The sequence below is a fragment of the Mauremys reevesii genome, linkage group 14 (assembly GCF_016161935.1).
Source record: "Mauremys reevesii isolate NIE-2019 linkage group 14, ASM1616193v1, whole genome shotgun sequence".
NCBI lineage: Eukaryota > Metazoa > Chordata > Testudines > Geoemydidae > Mauremys > Mauremys reevesii.
The window spans coordinates 17,185,701-17,204,617 of NC_052636.1; the positions used below are offsets into that span (position 1 = coordinate 17,185,701).

The following is an 18,917-nucleotide window of genomic DNA, read 5'->3' on the forward strand; positions in this document are numbered from 1 at the left end:
AGGGTTTCCAGTTTCCCAACCCTCTGTGATCTTCCAGCTGGAAGGAGGGGAAGAGCCGTGGGTCCTGGATCTCCCTTGTTCAGTGGAAAGCGAGATCCTGGAAAGTCCCTGCACAGGTGAGGAAACATTAAACCAACCCAGAAACTGTAAGTGCCTGAGAGAACCCGCTGGGATTCCCCACACAGACTCTGTGAGCTCAGGACAGTCCCCAGCAGATCTCACTCCTGGCTTCCTACAGATGACAGACACCTTGGCTGGAGCTCCCTCCCTTCCTACTGACTGTTTGGATGGGATGTGGGCAGGGCCGGCCTTGGGGAAATGGCACCCTGGGCAAACTTGCATTTTGGTGCCCCTGGCTCCCATGTGCTCCCTAGGCAACCCACGTTCCCCTCCCCCCAACCTCTGCACTGTGTCCGTTTGCCCCAAATGCCTGCTCCCCCTCCTGCACCCCTAATCCCTACACCCCTTCATTCCTAACCTCTGTCCCCCTCGCGCACCACAACACCTGCCCTCTCCTGAGCCCTTAACCCCTGCACTGTGCCCCCTTCACCCCAGCCCTTGCACTCCACTCCTGTGCCGCAATCATGAATGATCTGGAGGATGGCGTGGACTGCACTCTCAGCAAGTTTGCAGATGACGCTAAACTGGGAGGAGTGGTTGATACACTGGAGGGTAGGGATAGGATACAGAGGGACCTAGACAAATTAGAGGATTGGGCCAAAAGAAACCTGATGAGGTTCAACAAGGACAAGTGCAGAGTCCAGCACTTAGGACAGAAGAATCCCATTCACTGTTACAGACTAGGGACCGAATGGCTAGGAAGCAGTTCTGCAGAAAAGGACCTAGGGGTTACAGTGGATGAGAAGCTGGATATGAGTCAATAGTGTGCCCTCGTTGCCAAGAAGGCTAACGGCATTTTGGGCTGTATAAATAGGGGCATTGCCAGCGGATCGAGAGACGTGATCGTTCCCCTCTATTCAACATTGGTGAGGCCTCATCTGGAGTACTGTGTCCAGTTTTGGGCCCCACGCTACAAGAAGGATGTGGAAAAATTGGAAAGAGTCCAGCAGAGGGCAACAAAAATGATTAGGGGGCTGGAGCACATGACTTATGAGGAGAGGCTGAGGGAACTGGGATTGTTTAGTCTGCAGAAGAGAAGACTGAGGGGGGATTTGATCGCTGCTTTCAACTGCCTGAAGGAGGGTTCCAAAGAGGATGGATCTAGACTGTTCTCAGTGGTAGCAGATGACAGAACAAGGAGTAATGACCTCAAGTTGCCGTGGGGGAGGACTAGGTTGGATACTAGTAAAAACTATTTCACTAGGAGAGTGGTGAAGCACTGGAATGGGTTCCGTAGGGAGGTGGAGTCTCCTTCCTTAGAGGTTTTTAAGGCCCGGCTTGACGAAGCCCTGGCTGGGATGATTTAGTTGGGAATTGGTCCTACTTTGAGCAGGAGGGTGGACTAGATGCATCCTGAGGTCCCTTCCAACCCTGATATTTTATGGTTCTATGCAGCCCTTCACTGCTACCCCCTGCACCACTCTCCTGTGCCCTCAACCCCTGCACTGTGCCCCCTTTGCCTCTAACCCCGGCATCCCCCTCCTGCACCCAAGTGGGGAACCTGACCTGGATGCACAAAGCAGCTGGCATTGCTGCTCGCTCCCCCACTGGACTGCTGCTCCCCTGCCCCACACAGCCCTGGGGGGCTGGGAGAGGGGAGCAAGGAGCGACATCAGGGCTTCCTGCACCCAGGTCACTTTCCCTGCAGGCTGTGTAAGGGGAGGGCAGGAAAGCAGCTGCTCCTGATGTCTCAGCCCAGCCCAGGTGGGGAAGTGACCTGGATGGTGTGTGTGTGTGTGCGCATGTGAAGGTAGTCTGTGCCTGAGTGAGTGAGCGCGCTGTCTCTTTAAGAAAGTTCTCAGGGTCAGGAGCCTGAACTAGGCTTGTTCAGACACAAGCAGCTGCCGGCAGCTCCGGCCCCAGAGAGGCAGCAGCACACGCAGATTCCCCCTGTCCCGTCACCCCAGCTCAGTGGAAATCGGGTACCCGGGTGGGGGGGAGGGGATCACCCCGCCATCAATCAGCACCTCCCCCGTGCAGAGCAGTCAGGAGGATGCTCCCAGTCAGGGGTGGACGGAGCGACTCCGGGGGTGAACGGAGGGTGGGGGGTTGGGGGGACAGGATCAGCAGCAGCTGCACACATGGAGAGGGGCCCCTCTGCTCCGGAGCAGTCACCTGACTCTGACGGCTGGTGGTCCAGCTGCCCCCTGCAGCTCGGGTCTCTCCCACTCCCCCACGCAGCTGCTTATCTGCCTCCTGTGCCGCTTTCATCAGCCCAGCGAGCCTCTCGGCAGCAGGGCAGGTGGGAATCCAAACCCTGCGCCCGGCCCCCCCTTGGGTGGGGCACCCGTATGGCCCCCCCTAAAGGCCGGTCCTGGGTGGGGAGCAGAATTGATCCCCTCCACTGTCCCCTGTGGGGAAGAGTTTGGGGGAGTTGAGTCCCTGATTTTTATTTTCTGTCTCTCCAGCACTTACTTGGGTTTGTTCTCAGCCTTTCCATCCCCAATTCTGAGATTTCTCCTCTCTTCTAGCAGGTGATGGTGTGGTGAGGGAGAGCGAGGAGCAGAATCCTCACCAGGAAGATGCTGAGCTCGCCGAAGCAAATGGGGAATTGCTGCGAAGATCCAAAGGCAATGTGTCCAGCCCCTGTGAGCAGGGAAAAGCTGGTGAAAATTACCCCAGACCAGAGAGAGAGCAGGGAAACCACTCAGAGGAGAGAGTGGATGAACCCATTAATTGTCAGGGAACTCACAGGGACCTCAAGGAAACTACGTCCCAGGAGAAAATCCTCACGGAAAAGCGAGAGACTACGTGTAGTGAGTGTGGGAAAAACTTCCATTACCGCTCAGCCCTTATTCGACATGAGATAATCCACACGAAAGAGAGACCCTACGAATGCTGTGAGTGTGGGAAACGCTTCAATCATACCTCAGCCCTTAGTAGGCATCAGCGAATACACAGAGGAGAAAGACCCTATGAATGCTGTGAGTGCGGGAAAAGCTTCACTCAGAGATCAGCCCTTATCTCTCATCAGAGAATCCACACAGAAGAGCGACCCTACGAATGCTGCAAGTGCGGGAAAAGCTTCACTCAGAGATCAGCCCTTATCTCTCATCAGACAACGCACACGGGAGAGAAACCCTACGAATGTTGCGAGTGTGGAAAAAGCTTCTCTCGGAGCTCAAACCTTACTACGCATCAGAGGATCCACACAGGAGAGAGACCCTATGAATGCCGTGAGTGCGGGAAAAGTTTCACTCACCTCTTCTCTCTTATCTCTCACCAGAGAGTCCAAACAGGAGAGAAACCCTATGAATGCAGTGAGTGCGGGAAAAGCTTCTCTCATAGTTCAGGCCTTTCTAAACATCAGAGAATCCGTAAAGGAGATGAACTTCATAAAAACCTTCTCTAGAGCTGTCAGGAGATTTTTTCTTTAATTCTTTTGACAGTTCCCAGGTAGTGAGTGTTAAGGCTGTTTGCATCTTTTGCACACTGTAGTTCCTCAGCTCCCACACATGAGTTGGCAAGCTTCAAAAGTGGGCCATCTTTGGGGTGGATCCTGTGGTCCTTTGTATCAACTCCATTGTCCTTTGAGTCATTGGAGTGTGTGTCCTTTCTACCAGGAATGTCATCACCCCAGGTGGGGGAGATGGGGGGTGTCTTCAACCAGCTACGTTGAGATAAAATCTACCTGGGTCTCATCACTGTGGTTGCCATGGAGTTAGCTAGCTTGAGTTCACTTTCCTGATGTAAAAAGAGAACTATTCTTGCACTAAAGACATGGGCCATGGATAGTCGGTGGAGTTATCTTGCACGTTTCCTCCTGTCTGAGCTAACCATCATCACATTTCCTTGTCTAAACAAACCTGGAGATTCACATTTATACTCCTCCTCCCAGTGCAAAGTTATTGTTAGAGACGTCAAGTTCCTCTTTGAGGAGAGATTGTCTCATTCCCAGTTGTTCTCACATTACCCTGGATTGTGCAGAACAGCAGTTATTTTATTGACTTTTTTTCTCATTTAAAATATATTTAAATATGAAGAAGAGCTGGAGCAGTGTCAGGGAAATAAGGGTCATTTTAGGCTCTGTGACACTGGAAGGAGATGGGGCGACTCAGACATTCCATCCTTCCCCATCACCCCAGAACTGTTACCTTGTGCCTGAGCGTGAGGGGCTGGGACATCTTCCCTACACCTCCCTGCTGGGTGCCCCCTTTCCATGTCACACCAGCCCCTGGCTAGCAGGCTGAGGGTCCGGCACTGGAAATCTGGTCAGTTTTCCCAGCCCCACCCAGGGAGTTGCTTGGTCTGTTTCCTGTTTCACAAATTAGGGAATTTTCTCCCCCAACACCCAAGTGTTTCTTTTGAGGATCTAGGCCCATGTTAACATAAGAACGGCCGTACTGGGTCAGACCAAAGGTCCATCTAGCCCAGTATCTGTCTACTGACAGTGGCCAATGCCAGGTGCCCCAGAGGGAGTGAACCTAACAGGCAATGATCAAGTGATCTCTCTCCTGCCATCCATCTCCATCCTCTGATGAACAGACAGGGGCGGCTCTAAGAATTTGGCCGCCTCAAGCAGGGCAGCACGCCGCAGGGGGCGCGCCACAGGGGGTGCGCTACAGGGCGCCGATCCCGCGGCTCCTGGTGTCCTCTTGCAGCCGTGCCTGCGGAGGGTCCGTTGGTCCCGCGGCTCCGGTGGAGCTTCCGCAGTCATGCCTGCTGCAGGTCCAACCAAGCCGTGGGACCAACGGACCCTCCGCAGTCATGCCTGCGGCAGGTCCGCTGTCCCGCGGCTCCGGTGGACCTCTCGCAGGCATGACTGCGGAAGGTCCGCTGGAGCCGCCTGCCGCCCTGCCGGCAAAATGCCGCCCCACACGCGCGCTTGGCGCGCTGGAGTCTAGAGCCGGTCCTGCGAACGGAGGCTAGGGACACCGTTCTTACCCATCCTGGCTAATAGCCATTTATGGACTTAGCCACCATGAATTTATCCAGTCCCCTTTTAAACATTGTTATAGTCCTAGCCTTCACAACCTCCTCAGGAAAGGAGTTCCACAAGTTGACTGTGCGCAGCGTGAAGAAGAACTTCCTTTTATTTGTTTTAAACCTGCTGCCTATTAATTTCATTTGGTGACCCCTAGTTCTCGTATTATGGGAATAAGTAAATAACTTTTCCTTATCCATTTTCTCCACATCACTCATGATTTTATAGACCTCTGTCATATCCCCCCTTAGTCTCCTCTTTTCCAAGCTGAAGAGTCCTAGCCTCTTTAATCTTTCCTCGTATGGGACCCTCTCCAAACCCCTAATCATTTTAGTTGCCCTTTTCTGAACCTTTTCTAGTGTAGAATATCTTTTTTGAGGTGAGGAGACCACATCTGTACACAGTATTCGAGATGTGGGCGTACCATGGATTTATATAAGGACAATAATATATTCTCAGTCTCATTCTCTATCCCCTTTTTAATGATTCCTAACATCCTGTTTGCTTTTTTGACCGCCTCTGCACACTGCGTGGACATCTTCAGAGAACTATCCACGATGACTCTAAGATATTTTTCCTGACTCGTTGTAGCTAAATTTGCCCCCATCATATTGTATGTATAGTTGGGGTTATTTTTTCCCATGTGCATTACTTGACATTTATCCACATTAAATTTCATTTGCCATTTTGTTGCCCAATCACTTAGTTTTGTGAGCTCTTTTTGAAGTTCTTCACAATATGCTTTGGTCTTAACTATCTTGAGCAGTTTAGTATCATCTGCAAACTTTGCAACCTCACTGTTTACCCCTTTCTCCAGATCATTTATGAATAAATTGAATAGGATTGGTCCTAGGACAAGTCCCAGCAGGTTTGTCACACACTGTCCCCACTCCCTATCCTCACCCAGACCTAATTCCCCAGAAGTGGCCACCTCTTCAGAATTTCCTGCCCCTCCCCCTCCAGCAGGAACCCACCAGCAACCCCCCAATAACCCCTACCTGAGCTGGCTCCACTACAGCCATTTCTCCTGTCCCATGGGAGGCTGGGACGAGCGTCACTGTGCAGCCTGGCAGGGCGAGAAGGGCAGTTGTGGAGGTTTCAGAACAGGCTTCAGTTCATTTCACATCACGATTCCCCCAGGCCCTTTCCCTGAGGACAGAGATTGTAGATTCTGCCAGGCTGGGAACATGCTCAGTCCCCACAGTGCAGCACAGACCTGGCCCCCGGCCCCTCCTTTCCCCCTTGTGCTCCCCCCAGCAGCAGTAACAAACCAAGACATTTTGAAGCCCTCCCAGCAACAGGGTGTGAACCAAACCCTGGACCAGACCAGACCCAAAGGAGCCCCCTTGGGGGGGGTCCCCCTGACCCTGCCCCCAGGGCAGCGCACTCCTGCCGCAGGGGGAACAGGGAGAGTCCGGGGCTGGTTCTTCCTCTCTCTGCTCCTCACCTCGGTCACAGGGAAGTGACCCTGGGCAGGGACGCTGCAGTGAGTGTGTGTGTGGGGGGGGGGGTTCAGAGATCTGGGAACCTGCCCCCCCCTCTAATTTCTCCTCACACCCTCTCCCATCCCGGGGGCTCCCCCCACGGCTGCCCCGCTCCGCCCGTGCTGGGAAGGGGGCACCGGGCGGGGGGACCCGCTTCACCCCCCCGTTCCCGGGCACAGCAGAGCCGGGGGGGGCGGCTCAGACTCGCTGCGGGAAGGATCCTCCCGGCCTCAGCGCGGCAGCAGCTCCGGGCCCCCGGGGGCAGCGATGGGGGGGGGGCACCGCGCAGAGCCGGGACCTGCCCCAGCCCCCGGGCTCCGTCACCGGGAGCCTCAGCAGAGCCCGGGGCGGTTACTAGCCGGAGAAGACCCCGCCGGCCGGGCCCGGAGGGGTTAATGCCGGGCTCCCTCCCACCCCCCCGCACAGACCCCGCTGGGGAAGCAGCAGCTGCTCCGCTCCCAGCTCCCGAGGGAGGCAGCAGCGTCTGGTCTCTCCGGAGCTGCCGGGGGCTGATGGTCCCGGTTCTTTGTTCTCCCTCCCGGCTCCTGCCTCCTTCCTCCCGGGGCCTCCCCGCTCCCAGCTGCCCCAGCCCCGTGCCCAGCAACCCCGCTCCCAGCTGCCCCAGCCCCTCCCGTGCCCCCGCAACCCCCGCTCCCAGCTGCCCCAGCCCCTCCCGTGCCCTGCAACCCCGCTCCCAGCTGCCCCAGCCCCTCCCCGTGCCCTGCAACCCCCGCTCCCAGCTGCCCCAGCCCCGTGCCCAGCAGCAACCCCGCTCCCAGCTGCCCCAGCCCCTCCCGTGCCCCGCAACCCCGCCTCCCAGCTGCCCCAGCCCCTCCCCGTGCCCTGCAACCCCGCTCCCAGCTGCCCCAGCCCCTCCCGTGCCCCGCAACCCCCGCTCCCAGCCCTCCTGTGCCCCGCAACCTCCCCGCTCCCAGCTGCCCCAGCCCCTCCCGTGCCCGCAACCCCGCTCCCAGCTGCCCCAGCCCCTCCCGTGCCCCGCAACCCCCGCTCCCAGCTGCCCCAGCCCCTCCCTGTGCCCGCAACCTCCCGCTCCCAGCTGCCCCAGCCCCTCCCTGTGCCCCGCAACCCCCGCTCACAGCTGCCCCAGCCCCTCCCTGTGCCCCGCAACCCCGCTCCCAGCTGCCCCAGCCCCTCCCTGTGCCCCGCAACCCCCGCTCCCAGCTGCCCCAGCCCCTCCCTGTGCCCCACAACCCTCCCCACTCCCAGCTGCCCCAGCCCCTCCCTGTGCCCCGCAACCCCCGCTCCCAGCTGCCCCAGCCCCTCCCTGTGCCCCACAACCTCCCCACTCCCAGCTGCCCAGCCCCTCCCTGTGCCCCGCAACCTCCCCAGTTCCCAGCTGCCCCAGCCCCACAACCTCCCCGGGTCCCAGCTGCCCAGCCCCTCCCTGTGCCCCGCAACCTCCCGGTTCTCAGCTGCCCCAGCCCCTCCCTGTGCCCCGCAACCCCCGCTCCCAGCTGCCCCAGCCCCTCCCTGTGCCCCGCAACCCCAGCTGCCCCAGCCCCTCCCCGTGCCCCGCAACCCCGCTCCCAGCTGCCCCAGCCCCTCCCTGTGCCCCGCAACCCCCGCTCCCAGCTGCCCCAGCCCCTCCTGTGCCCCGCAACCTCCCCGGTTCCCAGCTGCCCCAGCCCCTCCCTGGTAACTGGTTCTGACTTATTTCCTTGGTCCTGAAAGAGAACAACAAGGACCAGAGTCTCCTCCCTGTCAATAACCCCCTGCTCAGCCAATCAGGGTAGAGACTGAGGACAGGAGGCTGAGGGTTCTCACCAGAGAGCCCAAAGGATGGCCCAGGTCACTGGTGGGGATCACTGCCCGAGCACTATTTCAGCCCCACAGTTTTGGATGGACCTCCCACAGTGGGAGCTGCAGAGCCCTCCCCCGCAACACACACACACACCTCCTGGTGTTGGGAGGGGAACAGGTAAAAGGACAAAGGAAGCAAGAGAAAAAGAGGAGGGAGGAAGAGGGGAAGCAAAAAGAACAAACCCTAATGTCCCCAGTGATTCTAAGGGACAAAATCCCAGGTGCAGAATAAAGTTCTGTCTCCTTAAGCTCGTGTTTTCCATGCCTAGAATTCAACTGTCACCAGATGGATCAGACTGAACAGGTTTCAAACCTCCAGGAGGCTCTTACCTTCTAAACAGGGACGGCTGTTTTCTAGTAAAATCACTGAAAGGGAAGGAGAAAACTTGAAAGAGGTTCCTCCTGGCGCTCACGTCCGTGAACCCGAATACTCACTCAGTCCTCAGAGAGAGACCTGGAGAAGGAGACTTGCTGAAGCAAAGCCACAGGGGTCTCTGAGGTTTCCCTGGCCCCTCGCCCCTGTCCTGCCTGGCTGATGTCAGCATCTCTCTGTGAGGTCACCACCTCCCCACCACCTCTGACCAATAGGCTAAGATCCTGCAAAAGGCCTTTGTGATGTCACTGCCACACCCCTCCCTTGCTGGGCTAATGTCCTGCCTCTGGCCAGGCACTTTGCAGGTTTGAGCTACTCCCTGTGGATCACCCCACTCCAGGAGCGTTCGTTCTAGGCAGCAAGCCGGCTAGACAGGGAAACATCAGACGCTGCTCCCAATGCTACACTCAGTTTTTCGGAAATTAGTCGACTTTATGGCCAGAAGAGACCATTAGAGCATCTAATCTGACCCCCTGCATATCACAGGCCTCCTGTATGACACAATAGCTACTTTTGGGCAAACACATTCCAGAAAGGCATCTAGTCTTCATTAAGTGACATGAGGAGATGGCAAATCCACCACTTTCCTTGGAAGCTTGTTCTTGTGGTGAATTATCCTCGGTGTTGAATATTTGTGCCTTAGTTGTAATGTGAATTTGTCTCTTTTCACCTTCCAGCCATTGGGTCTGGTTAGGCCTTTCTCTGCTAGATTAAAGAGCCCTTTAATAGCCAATAGTTTCTCTCCATTAAGGCACTTCAACACTTCAATGAAGTCACCTTTCAATCTTCTTTGATAAGCTAATCAGGTTGAGCTCTTTCAATAGCTCACTAGAAGGCATTTTTCTCCAGCCCTCAGAACATTAGGTGGCTCTTTGCTGCCCCAGCTCCAATTTCACAATATCTTTTTCAAATGAAGACACCAAAACTGGAGGCAGTATTCCAATATCAGTCTCACTGAGGCCGTGTCACCTCCTGTGACGTTACTGACATAATCTGTAACTGTATAGATCACCATTGCAACCGCTGTTCTATATTTGCAGCCAATACTGTAGAAAGGTTGTCGTGTAAGAGGTCCATGAAGAGGTTCTGACTGAATTATTATAATGATGGTATCTCTAGATGTGTATCATCTTCATAGTTAAAGTTATGAATATTGGATTTATGCTGTCCCTATTTCAAATTTGCGCTCTCCTTCCGGGAAACACCCCAGCCAGACAAGCTGGTGTCAGTTCTGCCTAGCCTGCTTGATGGCCCATTAAGGACCATCAGCTATACAATCGACCCATTGAGCGAAGGCAGATACACCTTGTGACTCAGCAAGGTCTGCAGGGACCTGCCTATGGACAGAACTCTAAGGTTTTCTGTGCCACGTGCTGGATAGAGTGTCCTTGGGACAAAGAAAGCAAAGACCACATGGCAAGAGACTAGAAAAGGCTGATGCCTCGTCTCCATCTTGTCTTCATTCCTGTTTCATACCTCTGGAGGGACTTTGCTACAAACTGAAGCTCTGCACCAAGAACTGAATGCCCCATCCCAGAGGAGGATGTACTCCAGAGACTTGATTTGAACCTGCAGTTTATTCCATCACCGCTACAAGCCTGAACCAAGAACTTTGCCATTACTGTATGTGAAGGGTTAAAATCCATGTGCGTTTTGTATAACAACCTGATCTATGGAGTGTGCCAGCTCTTTTCCAGACCCAAAGTCCAGAGTATGGTCAAGGGACCAGAGGCCTAGCAAATAGTGATCAGCTAAGAGAAAGCTGGGTAAACAGAAAGCCTTGCTTGCTAAGATAGGGCTGGTCAGCAAATTGCCAGGTGTTGGAGCTAAGAACTAAAGAATTGTGTCTTATTCAGAGTTGCAGATTGAACAAAGAATCCTATTCCTATTGTGTTTGTTTCTTCTGTAGGGAGACGTTCTTCCCACAGATCCAACCTCGAGTTTATGAAAAGTTGGCACACGTCAGTATAAGATATGGCATCCTTCCACCTCCCTTCCAAGGGACCAATGCCTGCCTTAAGACACACAGAAAACAATCTTTATTGCCATATACTTTAACTGTTTCTTTTCTGTAACCCCTAGGAATGTACCTGTTGGACAATCAAAGGAGTTGCTCCTTCCTATGGATCCCAAATCAGAATTCAACATATATATTTTATACTAATAACATTTTATCAAAGTATTAATGAAATGTTAACTTGCTAACTTGAGACCATGGGTGGAGACATTATCTAATCTGTTAATCATTGGCTAATGTGCTTATCCTGTCTTGCAAAACCTGTCCTGGGGTATGGAACTACCTAGCCTCTCACTTTCCCCCGCCCGTGGAAAATCTATATATTCTATTGTAATTAATTAATTACCAGTGTCTCTGAGCCTAATATGCCCACTCCGCCAGCACTGTGTGTAATAAACTCCTATTCTTGACCTCTACACGGTGGAGATTTGTGTCCTTCACAGACACCTGCTGAATAAAGAGGAGATTCAGCATCCATCTTGGCTGAATGTGTCTCCTCTCCCCACAGCTTGGTGATTTTTGAGGAAATGGAGAAGACTGCTGTACATCGCTTGCAAAAGAAACAGGTCTTTTTGGTGACAAGTGTTGAAAGGAGCCATTAGACAAATCTGGAGACAGTAAAAATGTCCCCCAATTGAACTGGCATCTGTGGATGCTGAAGCCACAACACAGAGCACTAAACACTATATGAGAACGGGTGGTGTCAGCAGAGTCTCTACCAAAACCTTTTCCCACCAGCAGGGGCCTCTCTGTGCACAGAACTCCTGGTAGCGTGATGGCTGCAGGCAATGGAGAACTCCATTTTGGCATCTCTTTTGTGGTGAACATCTGCAGTGGCTATTAAAAGGTCTCTAGACAGTGATCTTTGTGAAGAGCTGGCTGAAGAACCTTCCTACTAACCAGGAGAGCCTGGCTTGGCCTGCCAGTTCTTCCTCGCCAAACCTAGTGTGTCTGTTGGCTCCTTTTTTTGTATCTCTTTTCAGAAAAAGAAAAGATCTGTCAGCAGAATCCTTCTAAGTGCTTGTTCAAGACAGAGAGAGCCTTCCTTGCGGCTAAGTCTTGGTGCCATGGGGCATGCCTCACTGCTGCACCTCCTGCTGACCATCCTAGCAATTAGCTCTGGTTCACCGGTGCGCCTTCATCTAGTAGCGTCTGGCCACCATCGGTTCTATCATTAGGACCCATGTTGCTCTCAGGACTTCAGTGTCCTCTTACGGACACAGCCCTCTGGCTGTGCCCCACTCAGTTCTCTCCCCCCTGCTGGGGGGGGGGATGTCTTCTACCCAGACACTTGCCTCAGTGGCCGGCTGCAGTCCAGGGTGTAGCCACCTGTGTCAGTGGCTACTGAGGCAAAAGGTGTGAACCTCCAACCCTGCCATCTGTTCCCCTGGACCATTTCCCAACAGACCTAGAACCTTCCTCCACCTTTGTATAGGGCCTTAGTCTGGCAGTAGTCAACCAGGAGGTCACTCATGTACCCCTTACCCCAGCACTACTCTGATCATGGTGCCCTCCCGGCTCCTTCCTGGCAGCCAATCCTCCCTCCTCAAACTCCAAGGAGTGACTAACTCTTGCTGTGCTGAGCAGCTCTTTATATATGGGCTGCTCCAGCAAGCCTTCTCCTGATTGGCTCTCCCAATAAGCCCTTTCTTGATAGGCTGGGTTCTGCACAGCCTCTTCAAGGCTGCCTTAATCTTTCTCCTGCTTGTTTCAGGCAGACAGCCCACCACACATGGAAAGTGGCAAATGAGAAGTCTGGAGCTGAAGGAAAGGTTACCATGACTCAGAACTGAGCCGAGGTTGCTGCAACTGAAACACAGATCACTAACCATTATCTGATCACAGTGACTGGTGGGAGAGGCACATGTTAGAAGCCCTCTGTCTACTCAGCTGTGGCTTTGTGTGTACAGAGAGCCAGACACCTCAAGGTCTGCAAGTCTTGAGGGAAATGGGGAACGTCTGTACTTTCAAATTTGCAGGTGTTGACTTGAACCATCAAATGAAACAGTTGCAAATACCTTCTTCAGGCAGGCACCATGGCTTAGCTGGCTAAAGCACCTGTCTGGTAAACAGGAGATCCTGGGTTCAACTCCCAGTGGTGCCTTGGTGTATGGCTTTTGTCTCCTCTGCTCACATTTTCCTGCGTCTTCCTAGGAAACAGAAGAGGCCTCCCTTGGTATCCAAGTCATTGCTTGCTAAGGAAAAGGCTTCTTTGGAGAGAAGCATTGGAAACAATCAAATCACAAATCTGGAGTTGATGAAAACACTGCTATGACTGGCATTGGCATGGCGGTTGCTTCGACTGCAATTGCTGCAACACGAGAGCCTGCGCCACACATCCTTGTGATTCCCTGGAGATGTTCACACACACATGTCATGTCACCTTCCTTTTGATTGTCATTTGATGAAAAATGGAGCGGTTGGGAGAAAAGTCCCAGAGAGTCACACCGTGGCTAAGCTGGGTGACTCACCTGCTGGGTGGAGTTAGGGATGCAGCTCCCAGTAGTGCCTTAACAAATGTGTCTGCTCTTCCCACCTTTTGGTGAATCTTTTGCGGAAACAGAGAAGACTGCCTCTGCCTTGCAATGCAAAGGCTTGCAAAAGAAACCAGTTGTTTTTTCTGACAAGTGTCAGAAGGAGGCACATAAGAAATGTGGAGACAAGGAAAAGGTCATCGTAACTCAACATGCATCCATGGCTCTTGAGGCCAGAACGCAGAGCACTAAGCACTGTATGACCACAGCAAAATCTAAACTTTACACCTTATTACACTAGGCTGTAGTTAGGTCAAGCAATTTTCTCATCCTACTGGATGTTACCGTCCTTAATACATAGAATTCCCCTAAAACCTGGATTACTGTCCTCAGATGACCTTCATTTTCTCAGGATTCCTGCTGCTTCCAGCATAGGTGGGGGAGGAGAAAGGCAAAAACATGATGCCACAGTCTCCTATTTTATATCCTTAGTTCAAGTGTCTAGAAGACACTTGCCCAGACGTGTCCGGGTGGGCTCTGCTGAGTCACTAGGATGGGAATCCTCCTGGTGTGGTCTCATAGACTTGAGCGGTCCCCACAGTGTTGTGTTTGGGCATCTGTCACTGAATTGGAAATCCCTTAATTACAATTCCTCTGCTGATTCATGGCTGTTGAACACCCTCCTCGGCAGGGGTCACTAGCAAAATTATAGCCTATTTCAGTAACAACCATACAGCAAAATGCATAACTTCACACACCCTCATGCTATACACATTTGGACAGAATAACCGATTTCAGCAGATCATGACTTTTCATACGATAACTTACATGGAATGGTTGGTAGGACATATCACAGCCATATAGGAATGATGACTATGTGAGCTACAGGGAGCTATTTTGAAGTACATCATGTCACAAAAGCCGATAGAGACTGGCCTTTGGGAAGAGCTGGCTGAAGAGCCTTCTGAGTAACTGAAAGATCCAGGCTTGGCCCTGCCTGTTTGTGCTTGCGAACTAAACTTGTCCGTTGGGCTCCCTTTTTTGTGTCTCTTTCACAGAAACAGAGCAGAAGTTCTTGGCCAATCCTTGAAAGTGCTTGTTCAAGACACAGAGAGCCTCTGTGCTGGGGCAGGGGTAGGGCTGCAGGAGGTGGTCGGGGGTGGAGGTGCTTACCTCGGGCAGCACAGATCCCAAAGTGACTGGCACACACTCCCCTCTGGCAGTGGCTCCTAGGCAGTGGGATACGGGGGCGGGTCAGCTGTGGCGTTTGCACTCAGGGCTGCAGAGATATGCCGGCCACTTCCAGGAGCAGTGTGGCAGGGAGGGAGGGGGCAGAGTGGGCAGGGAGCCACCTTAGCGTTGCTGGCACATCTCCGTGTATCACTTGGGGAGGCATCAGGTCTCTGTGGGCTGCCTGGGGCAGGGGCAGTGGCCAAGGGGGCTCAGCCACCCCTTTGCCTCCTCTCACCAGGCTCCCAGCCCATCTTGCCGGCCGACAGGGATTTTAGGGTGCAGCAGCGCAGGGAGCAGGAAGGGCGAACCACAGCGGCTGCCTGCCCCACATGCAGGAAAATGGCTTGACCTGCTGGCCCCACGGACTAAGGCACCAGGTCTCCAGCTTGCCCCATTCGACCCAATGGGTTGATCTTGTGGCCAGAATTATTTGCAGTCGGGATTTCCCCCAACAGTGCCCCACAGGGGTCCAGGGTCAGCTCCAGCACAGGCCGCACAGGAAGGCTTAATGCTTGAGCTGCAGTGCATGCTGGGCAGGCTCTAAGCCGGGCTCCCCATGGCAGGAGAGAAGAAGAAGACTGGGCCCCTGGAGGGGCAGGCTGGGGCTTCCTGGATCCCATTTGCTCACAGCCAGCGCCCTGCCCCCACTCCCATGTCATCAATGGCGCCCCCAGGTCAGCCAGAATGGAGCAGCGGTTTTCACTGCACCAAGTCCACTTATGGCTTACAGGCAACTCCCAGACCCACCACAGCCCACCATGTCGGCCAGAAAGGAGCCCACTCAGCCTCGCCATTGCTGCTTTTCTGTCCCCCCAGAACCCCGCTTCTCCTGGGCTGCAAGGAGCCACCCCTGGGAAGCCAAGAGGCAGGCACATGATTCTGCCTCCCAGCAGCCAACCGCACCTCCCCCGGCTTTGCAGAACGAATGGTGATGCTCTACTAACCCCATTTAGCCGCAATGAGGTGCTTAGCTTCTGCCCTGCCTTCCTCAGCTCGACTTTCCTCTTTTGCCCCATTCCTGCCTCACTTCCTCCTTTGGCAAGTCACGCAGAGGAGGCCAGCAGGAAGAGCCGGCCTCCACCGGCCAACCTCCAACAGCAGAGGAGGCCGAGCCACAAGCCTCCAAAAGGTGACACGCCGCACTCCTCTAGGTTCTCCAGCCTGATGCCAAGGTGCTTTCTCCACTGCTGTCAGCACCCTCTGTCATGCAGGGGTTGGAGTTATCCCACGGACAGGCCAATAGGAGGAGGAGGAGGCCTTCCTGAACAGCAAGGGGATCTGGGAAAAGGAAGCCAGCATATTTCTGCCTGGTTTTGAACCAGGGACCTTTTGTGTGTTAGGCAAACATGATAACCACTACACTACAGAAACTCCATCTGCTTGGCTTTTGCTCACCCTGGCACAGACCGATGGACAAACCTAGAGAAAGTGGTGACAGCCCTTCAATGGGTCAGCTGGCAGAGCAGAGGACTGGAGCAGGCACTCAGGAAGTCATCCTTACGTCGCCCTTGTGACTCCAGCTTGAGGGAGAGCTTCTTTTTCTTCCCCTTGCTGACAAAGAGCAAGAGAAGAATGAAAGGGCAGGTGGGCCAACTCGGTGCAGAAGCCCATGCTGTCTTTTCCTGCTGCATAGCCTGAAATGAGGGACTCATGGCAGTTAAAGAAACTGCTGCACTTTCAGAAAACGTCCCACCCGTGCACAAAGGGGGATAGAACAGCCTGTTAGTCTAGCACGCTCCCAACTGAACTACTTCAGCAGCTGCTCGGTTTCTTTTTGGCCTCCTGCTTTTCTGTCTGGGATGTTGTTGTCAGCTATGGCACAGAAAAAGGACGTCATTGCGAGCGGCTCATGAAGACAAGATTCACTTTTGCCTTCCTTGCTCGGCTTTACTCGCTTCCTCGCCCTATTCCTGCCTTAGTTCCTGGGTTACTTGAAGGCGACGGGGGCCAGCAGTACCAGGAGGAAGTTGGGCAGCTAGACCATGGTGGCAGAAGTCCTGCCGCCACTTGCCACCCCACTCTCTTCTCCCAACCAGGGCCGGCTCCAGACCCCAGCGTGGCAAGCACGCGCGTGGGGCGGCCTTTTCCCGGGGGGGCGGCAGGCTGGGCCGGCGGACCTGCCGCAGTCATGCCTGCGGGAGGTCCACCGGAGCCCCGGGATGACCGGACCGCCCACCGGCATGACTGCAGCCGTTTCGCTGGTCCCGCGGCTCGGCTGGACCTCCCGCAGGCATGACTGCGGCAGCTCAAGCAGAGCCGCCGGACCTGCGAACCGTCCGCAGCTGCGGGAGGTCCAGCTGAGCCGCGCGACCAGCGGACCCTCTGCAGTCATGCCCGCGGGAGGTCTGCTGCTCCCGCGGCTCCGGGGCACCTCCCGCGCATGACTGCTTGGGGCAGCCAAAAAGGTAGAGCCGCCCCTGCTCCCAACGTCACATATTGGCCACCAGGGACTTGGGGCCCAGCAGCGCAATGGAAGGCAGTGGACAGAGCCACCCTCACCTTGAAGCTCCGGCTCATTAAACCACATCTTCAGTCACTGATGGCCAATGAGAGACCGACATCGCTTGCTATTTTAGCACTTGGAAATGCCATTGGTCAGTCATTGGATCTCTGTAATGCTGCGCTTCAGTTCATGGGGGAAAGGTGAGAGAAGCGACCTTTGAACAAAGGGCCTGGGGTTAACATCCTAACGCTGTCTGTCTCCGACTGTAACACTATTTAATACTGGCCCACGCTGTGCTAGTGACAGTTCCATTTCTAGATGTTAGTACATTTCAGTTACTGTCAAAATTAAAAAGTTTCTATATGCTCAGAGGAAATGCATTTGTTTTATTTGCTTATATATGGCATGAATAAATACAGGTTTACAGAACCTAGCCTGCAAATTTATCATCTTATATGACAGAGAAAATCATGCGTCGAAATTGTGCGTCAAAATCATGAGCTGAGCTACAAATGCAATGAAAAATAAGATATTCAAAATTTTAACATATGGGGGGGGGGCACCGAAGACACGTCTTGCCTGGGATGCCACTTGGTCTAGGGGAGGCCCTGTCAGGGAGAGCAGGAGTTAGTCTCACACGCCTATTTCCAGGCTGTAATCTGTGGGCGCCCTGCTCTGGGGGAGGGATCGCAGCAGCCCAGTCTCAGGACTGGAACAGGCCCCGGATTGAGGTGGTGGCTGCAGGGTTTACAGCGCTCTGATGTCTCAGACAATGTGTCTCTCCCAAAGCCTCAGATCTGCATCCCCAGAAGGCTCCTGCGCTGCCTCCGCTCCTTTCACAGTCTATAGCAAGGAGCAGCAGCAAGGGTCAGGGATGAGCCATAGGGCACTAGGTGGGGGGCAGAGGGTTCAGGAGCCCAGAGTGTTTGCCTGTCTGGGCATTTTGGCTGAGACCTCAGGGACACATTGTGAGGCAGAATCCCAGGCATCTTATGAAAGGAGCATAAGGACGTAAGGACATACGAACGGCCAGACTGGGTCAGACTGGGTCCATTTAGCTCAGTATCCTGTCTTCCCATAGCGGCCAAAGCCAGGTGCCCCAGAGGAATGAACAGAACAGGGAATCACCAAGTGACCCATCCCTGTCACCTATTCCCAGCTCCTGGCAAACAGAGACTAGGGACACCTTCTCTGCCCATCCTGGCTCAGAGCATGTCCTCCATGAATTGATTTAGCTCTTTTTTTGAACCCTGTTATAGTCTTGGCCTTCACAACCTCCTCTGGCAAGGAGTTCCCGCAGGTTGACTGTGCGTTGTGTGAAAAAATACTTCCTTTTGTTTGTTTTAAACCTGCTGCCTATTAATTTCATTTGGTGACCCCTGGTTCTTGTGTTATGAGAAGGAATAAGTAACACTCCTTATTTTCCCCACACCAGTCATGATTTATAGACCTCTAGCATATTTCCCCTTAGTCAGCTTTTCTCCAAGCTGAAAAGTCCCAGTCTTATTATTCTCTCCTCATATGGCAGACACTCCATACCCGTTTCTGAACCTTTTCCAATTCCAATACATCTTTTTTTAAGATGGAGCGACCATATCTGCATGCAGTATTCAAGATATGGGCGTACCATGGATTTATACAGTGGCAATAAGATTTTCTCTCTTATTCTCTATCCCTTTCTTCATGATTCTCAACATTCTGTTCGCTTTTTGCCTGCCACTGCCCATTGAGTGGATGTTTGCAGAGAACTATCCACAGTGACTCCGAGATCTCTCACTTGAGTTGGAACAGCTATTTTACATCCCATCGTTTTATATGTGTAGTTGGGATTATGTTTGCCAATGTGCATCACTTTGCATTGATCAACATTGAATTTCATCCGCCGTTTTGTTGCCCTTTCACCTAGTTTTGTGAAATCTCTTTTTAGCTCCTCCCAGTCTGCTTCGGACTTAACTATCCTCTGTAGTTTTGGATCATCCGCAAATTTTGTCACCTCGCTGTTCAGCAGGTCGTTTATGAATATGTTGA

General features: G+C 53.5%; 1 non-coding gene across 1 annotated transcript; it reads left to right on the forward strand.

Moving 5' to 3' along the window:
* The first annotated feature begins 12,769 nt into the window (after positions 1–12,769).
* On the forward strand, positions 12,770–12,843 carry TRNAT-GGU. The gene has a single exon. It is a non-coding gene; the product is annotated as a tRNA-Thr (tRNA).
* Positions 12,844–18,917: the final 6,074 nt, after the last annotated feature.